This window comes from Palaemon carinicauda, chromosome 30, assembly GCF_036898095.1.
Source record: "Palaemon carinicauda isolate YSFRI2023 chromosome 30, ASM3689809v2, whole genome shotgun sequence".
In the NCBI taxonomy this organism is placed as follows: domain Eukaryota; kingdom Metazoa; phylum Arthropoda; class Malacostraca; order Decapoda; family Palaemonidae; genus Palaemon; species Palaemon carinicauda.
Window position 1 is genome coordinate 43,751,197 of NC_090754.1, and position 17,500 is coordinate 43,768,696.

General features: G+C 34.1%; 1 long non-coding RNA gene and 1 pseudogene across 1 annotated transcript in view; one reads left to right on the forward strand and one right to left on the reverse strand.

Annotated features, from left to right (window-relative positions):
* LOC137623767 (uncharacterized) overlaps positions 1-17,500 on the reverse strand; it is a 343,355-nt gene that overhangs the window by 161,153 nt on the left and 164,702 nt on the right. The gene's annotated exons all lie outside the window — the stretch shown is intronic.
* On the forward strand, positions 7,634-9,191 carry LOC137623765 (uncharacterized; annotated as a pseudogene).

Consider the following 17,500-nt stretch of genomic DNA (forward strand, 5'->3'; position numbering starts at 1 on the left):
CTAATTGGTTAGAATTATCTTGTCCAACATATCAGCGATCAGGAAACTTTTCCGAGCTAAAAGAGCACCCCTGTGAGTCGGTGTAAATCTGCCTCTCTAAAGCGAATGACTATAGTATGGGTGTCCCTGACAAGTACAGCTATACTGATCATGGCGATACACAAACCCTTCCACCACATTAAGGTATCAGAAAGGGTTATTCCTACTCAATGAGCTCAAAATATGTATTAATGAATAATAAATGTTACAATTGTCATATGTGTCTTCATTTACATACAAAATAACATAGAAATCAGCCTTAAAAGTCAAAGTAGAATACATTAACTGACTTACACCTATTCTGTATATCTTTTTTTTCCTAATGCAAATCAACAGGTGATCATATTACATAACTTTTTGAAAAATATTCAACAGTTATAAGAGCTTTATCTTGCACACATAATGCTAACCATTTGCCAACAGCACATATTATATATTTGTACTAACTGATAGTATATGTAAAAATAATCAATGAAATAAAACTAGTTACGGCAAATTGCATAGGAACCAATAGTATTAATAACATAATACAGTAAAAACAGTATGAGTCCTAAAATTATTGAGAGCAAATTCAGAACAGCGAGAATAAGAAAAATTTAATTCCAACAACAATACTGACAAGGAGGCTTCAAAACAACTTGGTATCTCATGCTTTAAATACTTTTCACCAAGAATTTGACAAAAGGGGTTGGGGACAAAGGCAATGGAATACGAAAAAGACGTTCGCCATTAGGAAGGCTTTCGGCACAAGAAAAGCATTTGGACTTCTGAGAGTCTTATGTGAAGGAAAACAGTGTGGGAACACGTTCTTTGTATGCGCAGGGTGTTTCGAGAAGGCATTCAACTAAGTAAACTGAGCGAAGAGGAGGGTAAGTTTTAACAAAAATAAAGTATAGATTAGAAGGAAGAGAGGTGATTTCACTCCACATGCAAATGATTCGAAACTGTTAGAGATGAAGGAAGGAGAACGAGGATAAAAAGATATAAAGACATTTGGGAAGCAAACTATTTCTTTCTGTAATCCTGTTTTCTATGTAAGCTTAAAATGGTAAGAGGTACTTTGTATGGCGTATAAGAGATTATAAAATGGTAGGAGATGGTGAAGGGTGTAACATTTGCAGATGATTATGTCAGGATGCCAAGGATAGTGATGGACAAGAAAATGATTATAATTGGAGTAAAATAGTCTTATAACCATAAAAAGACCGAGCAAACAAAGCTTAACACAAGTGTATACAAAAGGGAAACACCAGATAATTTCAAAGAGAATAGAAAGAGCATTTAAATTGACTTACAATTCAAGCACATGGTAACAGCTGTTTTGTTTAAGATACTCCACCCAGAATGATAATACTATAGAATTCATATAGAGTATCAAAGGAACGAATAAAACAGAACTTTTAAAAAAATGTTTTGCATAGTAAGACTAAACAAAACCTTAAAATTAATTTCCCAAAAATAACATAATTTCTTAAGAATTTGAAACAATTATCAAAAGAAAAAATAATGACTATCAATTTATAACAATGGTAAGATATATTTACAATTGTAAAATAGAAACATGTTGATACCCACAAAAAGCAGTTTATATTGAGATTTCAAGATTCCAACGACAAATCGCTGATAGGCAACAGATAATTCTCAACATTTCATATATAGTAAGCCAACCAATAAATTATCATATAGACCTATCTATTCAGGCTATTCTAAAAATATAAAATGTTTTTTTTTCCTCTGTGTACCTTAGGGTATATTAAGTGCAAATTTACCAAATATTGAAGAAATTGCTAATAATATCTACTATACCAAATATTTGTTTTCAGAAAACTGTACGAATAGAGTTAAGCAAATATTTAACGTCCAGTTAGAGAAAAATTAAGCAATGATTAATTTACTTAGCTTACCATATCATGAATGTTTTTTAGATGTTATGCCTCTTTGGGAGAAAAAAAAAACTCAATATAAGGATAACGTTTAAAATATAGGTGTACATCAAAAATATGTTGATTAACAAATGTTTTTTAGATGTTATGCCTCTTTTGGAAAAAAAAAAATACTCGATATAAGGATAACGTTTAAATATAGGTGTACATCAAAAATATGTTGATTAACAATGGCTCTGGAAAAGATAATATAATATATAGTACTTCTTGTTCAGAATATAACTTTACCCAAAGAAATGTTGTCGAATCTTTCCTTAACTGTATAGAGTACCCAAGGTCACAATTTAAATCTAACAATTGATCTGTTTTCCATTAATCCTGTATTACTGTCTTTTCTAAATTCTCACTTATCTGAAATCATAAAAAACTAACAGCTGAGGGATCCCAGTCTACTGTATAAATACGATATCCTTGTACATCTATTATCATAGATATCACTATTAAAGCAAAATTACTAACTCCAATCAAGTCTTTTCACTTTTGCATCCGTAGCTATAATACATATATACATACATACATACGAATAAATGTATGTATAAATTATAACCACGCAAGTAAAACTGAAGAGATTTGATTGGTTTTAGTACTTTCGTCTTATTAATAACATCGACAGAATCACAATAAGAATACACAAAGAAATCGTATTTATACAGGAGAAAGGGGATCCCACAGTTGTCATTTTCTTGATGATTCCAGATTAGTCAGATTTTAGAAAACAGGACAATGCATTGTGCGTACTGTATATGTATGTATGTATACATAATATATATATATATATATATATATATATATATATATACACATACATATGAATACATACATACATACTCACACACATATATATATATATATATATATATATATATATATATATATATATATATATATACATGCAAATATACATGTTTGTGGTTGCGTGCGTATGTATGGTTTGCTTTCAAACACTTGCAAAAACCTTCACCCAGATGGAAACGTCACGAATTTGTATTGCAAATGAAGTTCGGGATAACAAAAAAACAACACTACAAGGATGTGCATATCGACAAAGCCCAGTGCATATGACAGCATTCGATGGTGCAATATTACTTCTGACTTCTAGTTCAGGTTAGGAATATTAGTAAAAAATAAAATATCGAGGAATGTAAGAATTTAGCGTTAACATTATATAAGCTAAGGAGTCAGGCCCATCATAATACTTCCTCATTTGAAATAAATATAAGTCAGTGATCGATTCTGAAGATGATAAAAAGGGTGCCTAGAAAAAAAAACGGTAATGTAATTGAATATATGTTCAACAGAATATATAAACAAGAATGTTATCATGGAATTATATATTACAAATGATACATGTTATATGAGACTATACATGCACTTATATATAAATAAATATAGTTACTAAATATTACATATATATATATATATATATATATATATATATATATATATATATATATATATATATATATATACAGTATATATATACATATATATATATATATATATATGTGTGTGTGTGTGTGTGTGTGTGTAACGATAAACAATGTGGTAACATTAAAAGAGAACTATTCATGATTTTGCACGAAGAAAAACAAAAGCTGAAACGTATTAGAGAGAACAAATTCAAAACACAAATGGTTCCCCATTAACAAAATCACAGAAGGGGAGCGATGGAAACACGTCCATCCACGGAAATCCAACGACCATAATGCCATACAACCGTAAAACTAGCTGCGTTTTTCAGTACGTAATCCCTACATTTTTTAATAGCACAATGCAAATACGCATGCAAAATTAAACAGCACTTGCAGTGGTACCGCTTATCTTATTTTTCGTTTGGTGTTCCTTCCTATCTGATTCCTCTCCATTGCGGTATCTGTATCGCACGTGTTTCATACATGCTAGTACACTGTAACTGTTTTGATTTTTTATCATATCACTCGCTCTTCCTGGCACTGTTAATAGACTAACCTATGTTATCAGGCTATAGCTTATGCCTAAGAGGTTTGAATTTCTGTCACGTTCTTGCTCGCAACCAGTATATAAACTCAATGATTGTTTAATAAAGTTTAGTTGCATTCACCTCGCCTCTTAGTTATAGCCTAACTTTCGCTCGCACATAGCCATCTTACTCAAGTAGTATCCCCTTTGCTGAATATTTTCTGTTTATAAAACTGATCAATTAGGCTCTATCATTGCACAACATAATTCACCTGCCGAAATGCGTGATATAAAAAGTGAATACCTACATGTAAGTTGGTCATTAATAAGATTAAGATCAGAAAATTGTTCATATTAGAGAATCTGTAATAACATTATAATTATTTTCCAATCTATAACGACACTGGCATCAAAATTAGAGCCTTACACTGATTTTAATTCAAAGACATGTAATCAGATTCTCCATCGAACATTCAAATTTAGATATCCATGAGCTACTATATTTAGAGAACTCCCATTTATTTAGAATAAAATCTCTTGGATTTCAGTAGCAATATGTACAGTGTACTTTACCGGGCAAAGATATCAAAACTAGTCTATTGGCATATTTCATTAATTAAATATCAATATGGCACTAAACTTCAAGATCATTACAAACATTTAATAAAAATTATCTAAAAAAAAATTAGCAAGAAAAATACCACCACCACTGCCATTATTCATAACATAAATATAAAAAAAAATAGCTGCCTTAATAGTACATAATATTTCGTTACAACAAACATAGGAAGAATTGGGAAAGAAAAAGAGATGGCAGTACACCCTATAATGAAATATCTAAGCAGATATAATAAGAAATGCCAAGAACTCAATAACAGCAAAGAGCTTCAGCGATATCTCCGTATGATAAGAGTCAAATCAGCTGGAGACTACCCAAAATGTCGTATGTCTAGGGCTGAAATTTCGTTAAGGGAGTTTTGGGAAAGAACCTGAGAGTAAAGATACGTGGGCTGGGTTCTAAAAAGTTCGACAGTGACTGGACAGCATAACTGATGGAGAACCAAGTCGTCATAATCTTCGGCTACTTGAGGGTTTCAACACTTACTTTCGATTCCTCAATTTGTTTTTTCTTTCTTTTTTTTCTGGCTTGTGTTTAGTCTTTTTTCATATTAATCCATTTACCTAGGATATCTCTAAGCCATATTTACATTTGACCCTGCATTTACTCTCTCTCTCTCTCTCTCTCTCTCTCTCTCTCTCTCTCTCTCTCTCTCTCTCTCTCTCTCTCAAGTATTGCATAACATTTGTAAACTTATATCTTTCCAAATTTATTCCATTTAAGCTTCCTTGTCCTTAATTTATAATAAATAAACATTGTATTACTCTAAGCCATTCTTGTTTCAACATTTGTAAACCAATGGCAGCAGTTCCTTGTAAAACTGCCCTTCCAAACAAAAAAGTTAAATCCAGCTCTGAGCCAAGGGCTCTCCAAGGTACTTTTGAGAAACTCCCTTAAACAAAAGTGGTAATGAAGAAAATGTACCTATCGTGGAAATTTCTAACGAGTAACACAAGAAAAATGTCTGGCATTAAGACGTAAGATGACAGGGATTATAACCCCAAGTGCTCAACGTCATTTAAAATAAAATGTTTGCTACTGAGTGGCTGATTATTAAGAAAATTACCTTCAAAAGAAGTACTAAAAAAGAGGAGCCCTTTAAAATAATACACCCTTTGAAAACTTTGTTCCTAATAACAAAGGTATCAGAAAAAAAATACATTCTCTCTCTCTCTCTCTCTCTCTCTCTGTCATCTTAGGGTCTGAAGAAGAAAAACAGAATAATCATCACGAGTGTTTATGCATGGTCGTTAATCTTCTTGTGCAATGTCATTAATTAATTAGGATTACAAGGAGTTTGGTTGGAAACTTTGTGAAAAGCGTGGGTAAGTTGTAAGGAAGAGTAGGGAGGAGGGTACGGGTGAGCTCCGAGGCGCAAGAGATACAAAGCAAAACCTTTGTCAAGTCTTATTCGAAGCTGACGGCATTAGAATACAAATGAGAGGCTTTGATTCACCCAGCACGAGAATACGAGATGCGAAAGAAAGTTTTCAGGTTGAAAAATTCAGTGATGAAGAAGTTAACACTCTTGCCTTGCTGAATCGTGTTGCGAAAAAAACTAGGTAACTAGATGCTGTTAACTGAGAAAATATGCCAGGAATAAAAAACAAACAGTAGCAATGTGTGTGTGTGTGTATGTGTAAGAGAGAGAGAGAGAGAGAGAGAGAGAGAGAGGAATAGTTTATTGCTAACATAATCGAATACACCTAGTAAACCTGGATAGCACAAAAGCAGATATTTCCGAACGATTTAAACTTGGCAGCGAAGCGGTGATAACTGTGTGTGTGTGTTTACATGCTAAATTCCTCTTCCGATCATTTCGGTGAATTTCCGTTTAAGCGTTGCACTATTATCATGGGCGGTACATTCGAGAATTGGCTCGAGGATTAATCTAGCCCTCGGAATGTTTTTCGTTCTTTTGGAAAATCGAAAGACCCAAACCGTAACAGCAACGCTATATTATACAAATTGTTATGGAAAAATCTTTATGATAAATGAAAATTCTGCCAATGTTGATATTTTCAAATAGAAAATGAATTTCAAAAAGGTGTTAGTGCATTAATAATTAAAAAATATATACACTAAATCGTTAAAGAGTTCCTTTATGATAAATGAAAAATCTGCCAATGTTGAAATTTTCAAATAAAGAATAAATTTCAAAGAGGTGTTAGTGCATTAACAATTAAAAAAAAATATACACTAAATCATTAAAGAGTTCCTTTATGATAAAGGAATATTCTGCCAATGCTGAAATTTTCAAATAGGAAAATAAATAGTTTCAAAAAGGTATCGGTACATTGATGAATCTAAAAAAAATATAATAAATCACTAATGAGTTCTTTATGATAAATGGAAATTATGCGAATGTTAAAATTTTCAATGAATGACCAAATAATCTCAAAAAGGTATTACTATGCATTTCAGATCCCATGTTATACTGTTTTTCGCAAATATCTTCTATACAAACAACAGGATCAGTGTGATATTTTGGCACAGCTTTGACACAGTCCGCTAATTTATGACACTACACTGCGATGCCAAGTGTGTTTTATTAATGAGCTTACTCTTGACTTTCAAGCATAAGTTGGCGAGAGCCGAGTAGGCATTCGACAATGGATCTCCGTGACTTAGGTGTGACGCGTATAACAAACACTCACTCTCTCTCTCTAACATAGAAACCTACCACTGGTGCATGCTCCATTCATAAAGTGTGTGTGTGTGTATATATATATATATATATATATATATATATATATATATATATATATATATATATATATATATATATATATATATATATATATATATATATATATAATATATATATATATATATATATACATATATATGCATTATGCGGTAGTGTAGATGTCATCTTATATTTGAGTGACACAACGTGAAAATAAAGGCGAGGGAGGGTATTGTGGAGGCTGATAATGAGCTAACGAGCATGAATAATGCCAAACGTAGGTATATAATTTGGTGGTGGTGAGGGGTTCGACGAGTAGCGAGATTTCTTTTTTTGTGAGATGGGCTCACGAACGCAGTCCAGTAAACTCAGACGTATACGACGGTATCTCCAAGGCTGCAGAACATGGCATATGTGATACGCCGTTGCCCCCGTGGCTGCAGGAACGGTTTTGTCATGCTGCTTTTTCCCTGTATACCATGGAGAAATCAGACAACCAGCTAAGGATCAGTTTGAACAGGTATGTGTCGCTATAGCTATATTATTGTAACCCCTACATTGGTGTCAAGAACAATGACGAATTTTGTTTGCAGCCCTGTTATTTCTTTTACTAACCAATAAAGCCATGAGAATAATATTACAATATTGACTTATCGCCAAACAGGCTGTAAGACAGGGATGCGGATGCAGTGGGCATGAGCGTAATGGCGGTAAGGATGATGGTGCAGCAACAGCACAGCACCAAGCCTCAGGCCCCAACACCACCACCACCAACGCCAACTGTGACACCTCCCACAACTGCGACACTTCCTACAACGACTGCGACACCTCCCACAACAACTGCAAGACCTCAAACAGCTGCGACGCCTCCCACAACACCACCCGTCTTCGATAGTTTCACCATTGCTGCTATTCGTAGCAAAGTCCACACAAAGTTCGCTGCTAAAGAAGTTATAACAATAGGTTCCCTGATGAAGGAGCTGAAGATGTCATGCATCATCCCGGAGGGAACCTCAGACACGGCGGTGTGGCGACTCCTCCATAACATGGGATTCCGCTCTAAGACCTCACAGCGGAAGATGTATGTGAGGAAGGAGTCCCTGGACGTCGTGTGCCGGCAGATTAGTGCTCTCCGGACACTCAAACAACAACGGGAGAATTATCTGCAAGTGGTTTACGTGGACGAGACGTGGTTTACCACCAGAATGCACCACAGCAAGGAATGGGTGGACAGCACCCAGCCTGCCACCAGCGACACATACAGCCGTCAAGTGCCGCCCGGGGAAGGGGATTGCTTTGTGGTGGTCGCTGCTGGAACAGTCGAAGGTTTCGTTGAAAATACGTTCCTCTGCTTCCCCACCAAGACAACCAGCGGTAACTACCACGGTGAGATGAACAGGGAGCTCTTCCTTCGCTGGCGGACATCACAGCTCCTGCCATCGCTACCTCACCCGTCAATACTGGTGTTAGATAATGCACCATATCACAGCCAGCTGACGGTGGAGAGTCGCTGCCCCACCACTGCCACCAAGATTGGCTGGTGCAACACAGGCTGCCCTTCCCACCACACGGGACAAGGCCTGAGCTCCTGCTTATATGCAAGAGAAACCGGCCACAACCACAATACGTCGTCGATAACACCGTTCGTATGTGGGGCCACGAGGTCGTCCACTTGCCACCAGGTCATCCAGAGCTTAACGCCATTGAACAAGGGTTGGGCCACATGAAAAGATACGTGCGCTCGACTTTACACCGTTTCACCCGAGTGGACCTGCAGGCCAGGCTGAACGAGGCAAGGCAGTGTGTCACCCCAGAGGTGTGGGCGGGAGCGGTAAGACGATCCACTAGCTTTGAGGAAGAGTACTGGTCCACGGACAACATACAACAAAGCGTGGATCCTGTCATAATAAACCTCAGCAGTGATGATGAGGATGACTTATATTTGGAAAGTGACGGAGAGTGAAATAAAATGTATGCTATATACTCATATTTGCATCATTTGTCAAATCATAGATATCCGCTACCTGTCAAGGTCTACATTAAACTATTAAGTAAGCATCCACTTCCCTTACTTACAGCATCCACTTCCCTTATTTATAACGCATTTATAAGTAAATGCTTATAATAATAATAATAATAATAATTAATAATAAATCTTGAAATGATCACACTACTCCTCTAGCACCCACTTCCAACCCTACTCTTGGTCAAGATTCCAGGCTGTATGTTATGAGTATTTAACGGGAAAAAAAACTCATTACGCGCGCCTTATTTTTATATGGATAAACGTGGGAATTGTATCCATGAGAGAGAGAGAGAGAGAGAGAGAGAGAGAGAGAGAGAGAGAGAGAGAGAGAGAGTACTTGTTATACGCGTCACACCTACGTCACGAAGATCCATTGTCCGAATGCCTACTCGGCTCTCGCCAACTTATGCTTGAAAGCCAAGAGTAAGCTCATTAATGAATCACACTTGGCATCGCAGTGTAGTGTCATAAATTAGCAGACTGTGTCAAAGAAGCTGTGCCAAAATGTCACATTGATCCCCTTGTTTGTATAGAAGATATTTGCGAAAAATAGTATAACACGGGGTCTGAAATGCATAGTAGTACATTACTAATTCTAACAAAATTATAAGAAATCGTTAAATGATATTCAATTATTCTATAATATAAAGGTAAGGGTTAGTAGCAAAAAGATTGCCTGAACTTCATATTGCTTAAAATGCAATTACTTTATATTAAAAGTAGAATGATAAATATGAGTAATGTAAATAAAATAGGATTTAAAACTTCTATTAAACAGTATGCACGACTAGATATATTTCTCATTTAAAAACATATTTATATAAACAGTAAAAATTGCAATAGAAAATACAGTATATATAAAATAATAAAAATATGCATGTGATATATACGATGATGTATATATGTTAATAAATTGTAAGACTGTAAATGTGAATTTCATAAAAAAAAAAAAACACGATTTCTCTAGGAGTACTAAAGTATATCTAATAATGACAGAAATGTACGAAATATACAGGAAAACGAGGCTGCCTCTTTTGCTGATAAGTGAAAATTCTCAAGGATATCTCATTTTCATAAGCACGTGTCGCCATCCCGAAATCGATATCACTCGCATATTCATGGGAATGAGAGGAAACTGGGGTTCTGGTGAGAATAAAAACTCTGTTAATCAGCATACCAGATAAAATCATTAACGTAGAAATACACGGAGATGAAACCTAGTTAAGTCGCAGGAATTAGAGACAATATGATTTGAGTTTAGTTATTGTAAGATATCGTAATTTATGTCATAAAAAAAATCGCAATTATTACCCTTCAAAAATTTTTTATCGTTCAATATAAACGGATTACCAAAGAAAAAGAAAAAAAAAAGCCGTTTTAGCATACAAAATCCTGTGTCATTTACCCTGTGAATTACGGTTTCAAATGGTCATTAAACCGTTGAAACACTGAACATTTGCAACCGTTAATGATCATAAAAGACTAAAGGCATTTTTATTTCAACATATATTTTTCATCCATACAGGGCTATAGCTAATATGCATACATACACACACACACACACACACACACACACACACACACACACACATATATATATATATATATATATATATATATATATATATATACACATACATACATATATACACATATAATATAATACAAAAGTGGCAAATGGTTACCAAAGCTGTACATCAGCGGTGGAGATATATACAGGCGACAATCTGTGGGATCAGATGTATATCCCCTCTCTCCATCCAACTGAATATTTTTCCTAGTATATTTCCAGAAGACTTTTTTCCATTGGCATTTACCAGAAGAATTCTATAGCTGTCAGTAATGCAAACTTTTTATCTACCACCTTCCCTTGTATTCAAATTACCGATCTTTATTCTTTCACGTTTTACGAAAACCATAGAGTACATATTCAATTTCTCCCAATAGCTTTTATTCACACTCTCTGCCACAAATCATATATATATATATATATATATATATATATATATATATATATATATATATATATATATATATATATATATATATATACAGTAGTTTCCTAGTATATGACATGGTTTCAGTGGACACTGACCCCTGTCTTTTTAGTTTTTAACAGAAAAATCAATTATGAACCCTTTGCGGGAATACTTCCAAATCATCCATTTATATCTAGATGGAAAGTTAAGTTCCGTTGAAATCGCATTGACCTAAACTGATGGCCATCTGCATGAAGTTGCATTTAATAACATTTGATAACAATATCAGACTATTGGCAGTAGTCTTGGAGTTATTTAATGAACTAAAGAATAAATACATATTAAGAATAAAGTAACATTAAATTTAACAAGAGATAAATGGTAAAATGCAATACTATTATAGCCTTACTTCCGATAAAACGAAACTTTAAATACTTTCTTAATGGAGGTTAAAAAAAGATCCACCCTAGCCATTGCCATCACATTAGCAGTTTGGGGTTCTAAGGGTTATTCATTATTATTCCAATGGTTAAAGTTGCCGTTTTCACTAAGTTACATTTTAAAGGCATAATTTCTCACTATTTACTAGCTGCAACTTCACACGAGTAAGTTCGAATCACACTAAAGAAAGAACCGCCTCTTAATTTTTTCTCATCTAATTTCAAGGCTGTAGTGATAGGCGAATCCAAAAAAGTGATAGGTAACCGAGAAGTTAGAAAGTCACTATAGCTATCAAAATACATATGTATAAGCTATTAGAAAAACAGAAGAGGTTCCACATAGAATATGGAATCTATGTTGTTTGCAGGTTAATAGGATAAGATGAAAGTTAAACGTAAATTAGAGGATGGGGGGATGAATGTAATTTTAGAACTGAATCCACATTGGTGTGCAGGAGTATACTGTACGCTAAAGAGGTAAGCAGAACACATGATGAGGTAAATCACCGAGATAAAGAGGCAAGGGAAACCTCAGAAAGAGCATGCCATTTTTTATTAAAGTTCACATCACTTTTAAAAGGAAATTATGATATAAAAGGAAAATGAGTAAGTGTACAGCACGAGAAGTGAATTCACAGCCAAAAGACCATAGCAAACTATTAATCATGACAAAGTTTTGAAAACTTTTGACAGCTTAGCTATCAAGTGTCAAAACTCCAATGACTATAATTAGAAAAAGAAGATATTGAGGACACCCAAATAACATAATACGGTTTCAAACAGGCGCCAAATACGTATCCACACATGCAAAATAGATGCATCTTTTTTTCCTATTTCACCAGCGTTCCAATTTTTTCTTTTTTTTCTTTTTTTACAATCTGACAGGCAGCCCTCACCCTCTTTCCTTGCATCCCTCTTCCCCACCAAACAGGAAGCGCTATCTTCACGCTCGCACACAGAAATTCATGTAGCGATTGGCAAACACAAAATATACAAACAAACGATAAGAAAAGGGGTCCAGAAGGAAAAAAAAATATATTGGAAGGTGATTTAGGGAACAGAAAAACAAGGGGATAGTGCAAACGACGAGTTTGGATAAAAACGAGAACAGATACGGCAGAAAAACTCAAGGCGATTTGAAGGGTAAAGTAAAAGTAAAAAGTATAAAATTTCTATTCACTTCGATCTGGTTTCTAGTTTCTAATAAAAGAATAATTCCATATGGGAAATAGATATTACAATTCTCTGAAACAAGTAGCTTGATTTTCAATAAAAGAAAAAAGTAACAACTGAATGGTTAAAATAAGATGTAAGGGATTGAAACTTAATATCACTTGTGTTTCATCAATTGATTTATTAGAGCAATTCATCAGGTTAATAAAAGACGCATTTGAATGTAAGTCTGAGGAAGAAAAAGAAATGGAAGTAAAATGCATCGAACAATTCTAGTACCACTAATCAGCTACACACACACACACACACACACACACACACACACACACACACACACACACACACACACACACACATATATATATATATATATATATATATATATATATATATATATATATATATATATATATATATATCATATTCAAGCTTAACAAGAGGTGGCTTCATTACCACTGCCTCAGCCATCCACCCATTAACCCCTGAAACTAGTAGTGGACTCCAAAACTTTAGTCCCTTCAAACACTTAGACAGCTTCTTAAGACAGAACAGTTACTACACATTTTCCAATTTTGCGACCATTTGTGGATATCAGATACCACTCCTTTCTAACACGTCGACCAGCCATTTCTGGCCAGTCCCCTTCTTTTTCGTCCAAGCACTTCTACATTATATAAACTTTCCTCAAGCCTGTCTTCTGTCTTCCGTTCCACATGCCTGAACTACCTCAAAATACTCTGATACATCCATAACCTAAATATTAATCACCACATCTCAACTTGTCAATTCCTTCCATTCAGCATATATACGCAAATGATTCCCTTGAACGCTTTCAACGTTTTCACTCTTGTGTGCATTCAACATCCACGCTTCTCTTCCAGAAAGGAAAGCTGGTTCAACTGTTACCTCATATATTCCACATTACAAATATGGTGTAAGTGGGCATGTATATATACAGGATTAAATAAATTAGAATTTGATAACCAAATTTGACAGACGGCAATCGAATTTTTTTCTAAACTAATTATGAAAGCCTCAACAATAGAATATTCACGTTCAGACAAAATTAAACCCACAAAGATAGAGAAACAACAAGTAATTCAAGCAGGACCAATTTTTAACCACATGTCTCTGCAAATACAATGACTTTGGTGGCACAAGAGTTCGTTATCAACAAATGAGAAATGAAGCACTATGTTTACTGTTATCATACAAAACTCCTTAAGTAACATTATTTTCTTTAACATCCCCATCAGTACATAAATAACGTTCTCTTCATTAAGACCAACGGATAAAAACATTGCAATATCCCACTAAATGGCAACGCTCGTTCTTAGTCAACACAAACCATTTATCAGAGCAAATTGGAATGTTAATCACTCGGCCTAAAGAAACGCTTTCCTCGGAGAGTGGAATTCTTGCCGTGGAATCGTATTAATCACGCGCATCATGCAAAATGCTTAAAGGGGGGATGATCATTGCCCCTTGAATGACTAATATGAGCGAGAGGGACTTGCGTCAAAACAGATTAATCACGCGATTTAATCATCCTCTAAACTTTCATTAACGTCTCAAGAGATTAACCACAAAGTTTAATCATTACCAGACGATCGCATGAGTGGACCTTTATCAATAACCACCGCTATCCCGTCCCTTCTCCGCCTTCAACGGCCATCCCGTGAATGGGCCAATTTTTCTTCCGTTTATGTTGTATCCCGAAATTCTAGCGAGACATCCCTGATAAGCCTTCTTGGCCTTTTTGTTATCCTATAGAGGAACTTCCTAAGAAAAAGAAGGAATAGAGTGTATGTGTATATCGCCTATGATAAAAGATTGTGATATTTTTGGTTACACATAACACTCGAAGTGATTCTTTAGAAAGGAATACACCCAGTCAGTGAAAAAAGAAAAAAAAATCATATGAATGTACCTTTCATACAATCTATCATATTAATATTAAAGGATTATATATTTTGGTTAGATGGTACAGTAAATGGCTTTACATTTCAGAAATTAAGAGTTTAATTCTTTTTTTGCACAACAAAATAACAATCAGTTCCCAGGAGATGACATTTTTTAGCAAAATATGACCAGATTACTGTACTAAAAATAAGAATATTTCATCCTAATTCATCACTTACGTAATATCAAACAAGAATAAGTATTTCAAATTTAACCATGAATATGGGTTGACTCACTAAAAAAAAAAATCTCGAGAGATTTAGGGCAATTGTCGCTCATATATATTGGAAAGGTAATGAATCCGAGTCTGGCAATCTATTTCAGTAGTACAGGTGACTAATCAACATTACAAAGTATAAAAATAAAAGGTACGCAAAGATTTTAAAAACCCAGTCATAGCATATACATTTGTTCTCAATATGTCTTCACCACCTCAGATAGGATGGCACCGGAAGATGTTATTACATTTACGATTTTAGCAAGTATTCAAAGGATGCTCAACAACAATGTATAAACAAATCGTTCTCACCTGAATAGAAAAATAAGTTTATAATACAAGCTGTAAATTTTTATCGATTTAAATTTCAATAATTTACAGATGACCTGGATAAAATATATATATATATATATATATATATATATATATATATATATATATATATATATATATATATATATATATATATATATATTGAAAAACCTACGCAATCTATTTGATGAACATGAGAGAACACACCATAACTTAATTGCACAACGTTCAGTTAGAGGCTTCTGATATAGTAATAATGTTCAGTCTATTTTACCTTTTATCTTTGATAGAAAATTTATGTTTATGTTAAGAGTTCAAATCATGAACAATAATAATCTCTTGTATATGAAGCAAGGGAAAAGAGGGGGAAATTGGGTGGTTTTGAATTTTATTACGATAATGGGAAAATAATATTAGAAATGGAATATAAAACTTAAGTTTATAATAAACTAAAATGCATTTCAGAGAATATAAGTATCTATTTCATCTTATCTACCCTTAAGAGCCCAAGTATCTTTAATTATATATTTGTGATTTATCAAAAAATAAAAGAAAAAAAAATAACCCGATGATACCCAAGACCATAGAGTCATCCGAAAAAAAAGTTTTAAATCAGTATTAAAAAATGGAAATATGAATTCAGAAGAAAATAACTTTGTTCTGTTCTTTTTATTTCTTGTCCATCTTGAAAATAAGGAACGCCCAACCTCCCCAACTTCCAAGTCACAAATAAAATCATGCATATTCAAGACGCATTGCTACCATTCCTTAAGAAGGTGCTTATATTAACATCGTTAATCATTCCACGTTCTTACAATGGCCATCACATTCTTCCCCAAACTATTAAATATATAAATTCATGAATAAGTGCATATGCTAAAATCGCTAAATCATCTCGTATAGCCGTTATCCATACAGAAACATATAGCAAATAAATATATGTATTCATACAAACACAACAATGCATATTTATACGTATATATATATATATATATATATATATATATATATATATATATATATATATATATATATATATATATACACATATATGTATATATATACATACATACGTATATTTACACATATACATATATATATATATAAATATATATATAGATTATATATATGTATGTATAGCCTATATATATATATGTGTGTGTATATATATATATACAAATATATATACATACATACATATATATATATATATATATATATATATATATATACATACATACATATATAATCTGTTACTCCAAGAATATACCCCGACACAACTATGAGTAAATTATGCGTATGTGAACGTTGTGTTCATAGAGTAACAAAGGGAAAGAAATACTTTGGCCAATACTTCAGCCTCGAGCTGGAAAATGCGAAGCATAACGCAATACACGTCTGTCCATCAGCAGTAAACAAATGAGGTGCGGGGAAAAAGAGCTACATGACAGACAGCGAGGAAGGTTCAGAGTAGGAAAATAGATAACTCGGGAGGCTGAATGATTTCAAGGAGGAACAAGGGAAAGACGGCAACAGAGGAAGAAGAAGAAGAATGAGAGAGAGAGAGAGAGAGAGAGAGAGAGAGAGAGAGAGAGAGAGAGAGAGAGAGAGAGAGAGAGAGAGAATGGGATTAGGAAAAAGAATGGCCCACTTAATTTTATAGATAAGGAGCATTAATCTTAGGATATGAATTGAAATAAAATATTTGCAAGGAAAGGCTTTTGATCAAGTTTAATTCCTGGAAGAAATGTGAACACCCCCAAAAAAGAAGAGAAACTGAATAAAGAAACCGAGAGTACAAAAGCAAAAGTTAAACACCACTTTCCATCGTAGCATGGTAGCTGCTATTAAAAAAAAAAATACAACAAAAGGCAAAAACAAAGGGCCTTGAGGGGTCAGAAGTAGAACTTCGGCCTTCTCAGTAACTAAAAACTTACAGCAAAGTTTTTGTCTTATTTACAGGAACCCCGAAAAACATTAGCATATTTTTTTACTTCTTATTCCACGAATTGGATATACACCTCCCCTCCGTCTCTCTCTCTCTCTCTCTCTCTCTCTCTCTCTCTCTCTCTCTCTCTCTCTCTCTCTCTCTCTCTCTCTCTCTCTCTCTCTCTCTCCAGGAAGAAAAATATTCTGGATAATTTTTAACAAAACAATGCTGAT